Raw genomic sequence first — 3,243 nt, 5'->3', positions numbered from 1 at the left:
TCTCTCTCTCTCTCTCTCTCTCTCTCTCTCTCTCTCTCTCTCTCTCTCTCTCTCTCTCTCTCTCTCTCTCTCTCTCTCTCTCTCTCTCTCTCTCTCTCTCTCTCTCTCTCTCTCTCTCTCTCACTTTCCAATAGCCCAATATGAATGATTGCTTGAGAACGATGTTGAACATTGGAACAAAGGGGTTTCAACAAATTGAGAGCTAAAAGATGTATGAAATTATGGAATATTGAAAAGTCTTTATTGGGAGTTGAAAAGCCTGTCATAACAAAAGAAATCTTTTTTTTTCACTCTTGTTGACTTCATTTTCAAAATGCTCTAATTTTTGGTGTGATTATTTTCATGATAAATATACTCATCTACTAATTACATGATTAGAAAAAGTAGAAATCGAATCTTTTTTTTTCTTTTTTTTGTTGCATGAACAACTGCAAAAAAGACTTAGGAGCAAATAAATGCACGCAAATGATTCAAAACGAAATTGCTTTTATAGAATGAACAATTTACTTAATTTTGTGTATAAATTAGCATGGTGATGCGTAATCATTAGCGTAGTGTGGACTAATTGTATACTACAACTATCAAAGGTCTATGATGAAGAGAATCAGATTATAGAATCCAGTACATCTTTGTAGGATCCGATTAATACATTTGTATTGTCTCATGGTGGATAAAGAACACAGCTGTGTTTGAATGTGCTCTGATAATTCAGCATGCTGGTTGTCAATTCTAAACCAAGTTGTATAACGTCTGTGCCTTAAATTGTCAGTTCTTAACCCATGTATTGAATGTGTTAACAATCCTGAAGGGGTTATCAGTAAGTCTGTGAAATAATAATGAAGTAATGAAAGGTAAGATAAACATGATTTGTTTTGTTAAACTTCCTGTTTGAAATTTTTTTATCAGTCAATTGGAACTTTTTATAAAAAGCTATGGACTTACTGATCTCCCATTGTAACATAATTAATGAATGACATTGATAACAAAATAGTGGACATGATTTATATACACCATTAAGTAAACATTAAAGACACCTATCTCATATTGCTGTAATTAACATTTAGCTTGCATGGTTGTAATTTGTGATTGTGTCTGCGATTGATAAAATGAGTTGGCAATTATAAGCGTCATGTCATTTGACATGCGACCATTTTCCATTTGTTACATATTAATATGGTTTTGTTCATTTTGCTTTTGTGACCACCGGTGGCATCTTAAACTCACCAAATTTGACAGTCTTGGAGATTATGAGAAAAATGTCAGCAGAAAAAGCACAATGGCACATGAAAAAATGATGTCACCATGTCACCTTGTCTTACCTGTGACTTAATTTGTATTATGAAAGAATTCTCTGTGGACTTTAAATCAGAATCTAAGGAAGACCCATGCAATTTTAGAAATTGCAAACACAATCACTTTGTAGTGAATGTCAGTACCATGTGAATCACCTGGAATCTATAATCATAACTTCAGTCATAAACACAAGCACAGATGTGTTTATGACTTTGTGAGTCATAAACACTTTGTTTATTACTCTCAAACCCAGCCTTGTAAGTTGGACTGACTTTTTTTTAACAGTTTTAAAAATAAACTAAGTGATTAATTAGAATAATTGAAGCTAATATTATGCTAATCATTTATCAAATATACTTCTTTGACTAAGTTTACTAACTCTTTTAAAGAATCTATATGGTTTATTAATGATTGTTGATTTTATTTACATTTTTAATTACAGTTTTGTTTATTTGTTTGTTTGTTTTCTGATAAATTCAGTGACAAATTTTATTAACTGCTTGACAGTAACTTTTGGTTTTTGGATTAACCTGTGGTTGTGGCTTACCTGTGATCCTTTGATAAAATCAGTACACATTTGTGTCTAGCTGTTAATCTAAATGGAGTATAAGAAGTCAGTGGAGCTGTGGAATGAAATGATATGTTTATTGAAAAGTCAACAAAGCACCCAAAGCCTATATAACAGTAAAATCCAACAAAATAAAATGTATTGATCAAACCTTAAGCATTCAGGAACTAACCATACAATATGGTAATTGAGGTGCTTTAGATAGAAACTCAAGTATCTTGACAAAAATAAAGTAAAATAAAGTACTTGGCAAAACTACTTTAAGGCAAAAACATTAAGTGATTTAACTTCTTGAGTCACTTAAGTTGATTTTAAAAAGTCATTTAACTTAATTGATTTGATAATTTAAACCTTGACATCGATTCAAGCGACTGAAACATTCATATCATAAATTATATTTTGGCAAAACATTTTCAAGCAGATGAACAAGTATTTTGGAGTAAAATTTTTTTTTTAGTACGTCGTGGAGGTGGAGGTTTTGGTATACCTTTTTGAACCAGGTTTCAATGTGAAATCCAGATGAATGCAAATAATTGAAGTTTCTGTTGATAATGTTGCAATGGAAAATTGAGTATTGTTGTTGGGAATTTATTTTGGGGGGAAAATAATGATTTGTATGCATACAGGTGGGTTGTATAATGAAAAGACTTGTTTATTAACAAGTGGACTATTATAATAATGTGAGAAAAGCGATATGGTGTTATGGAAAGAAATGGAAACTATGTTTTTATCTTGCGTTTGTTTTCTCTCTGTATTATGTCTGAATCTTCTCCTTTTCTCTTTTCTCCACTCCTATATATCTTCTTCCTTACACTTCTTCCCTTCCCTTCCACATCCCCTCTTTCCTTTCTTCAACTCCAACCCTCCCCCCCCCCCCCAACCTATTTTTCCTTTCTCCACTTCCCACCCTCTTCTCTTACTGCCAAGGCAATGTGTAATGTAAATAGCAAACAAAAGTAAATTTAAGCCTTAAATAAAGTATAAAAGTGAAAATATCATGCAATCGTTGTGTCTTTATTCATCCTTTTATTGTTTGATTCATTACATTTTCTCCATGATCTGTTCAGCAATGGCATCTTGCCGTTGCCTTAACACTCCTTATTTGATTAAAGCCAGTGAACTCTTATGTAAAAACCACCTGTGTTAAATGCAACACAGAACCGGTCACAAAGTCAAAAGCAACCAAACAATTGGCACAGTACATTGGAGTGCATTTCCTTTTTAGTCACAGACGGAGTGTAGATGTATAACTTTTGTTGTTGTTGGCAGTTATTCGCATAAGAAGATATTAGGAAAGTGGTTGGCAATGCAGGCTGGGAGGTGGCTGACAAGATCAATTATGGAGAGGCAGGCCCTGCCGCAATGGCTGCACATTTACGTTT

At 33.1% G+C, this 3,243-nt stretch overlaps 1 protein-coding gene across 4 annotated transcripts in view; it reads left to right on the top strand.

Annotated features, from left to right (window-relative positions):
- QKI (QKI, KH domain containing RNA binding) overlaps positions 1-2,856 on the top strand; it is an 81,615-nt gene extending 78,759 nt beyond the window's left edge. For all 4 annotated transcript variants that reach the window (XM_085850378.1, XM_085850377.1, XM_085850376.1 and 1 more), the window contains one exon: positions 1-2,856. This exon is cut by the window's left edge and continues 314 nt beyond it. The gene's annotated coding sequence lies outside the window, so the exon portion shown is untranslated.
- The last annotated feature ends 387 nt before the right edge of the window (positions 2,857-3,243 follow it).

This window comes from Eptatretus burgeri, chromosome 12, assembly GCF_056783735.1.
Source record: "Eptatretus burgeri isolate ZD-2024b chromosome 12, Ebu_testis_v1, whole genome shotgun sequence".
NCBI lineage: Eukaryota > Metazoa > Chordata > Myxini > Myxiniformes > Myxinidae > Eptatretus > Eptatretus burgeri.
This window is presented reverse-complemented; position numbering and strand designations above follow the sequence as displayed.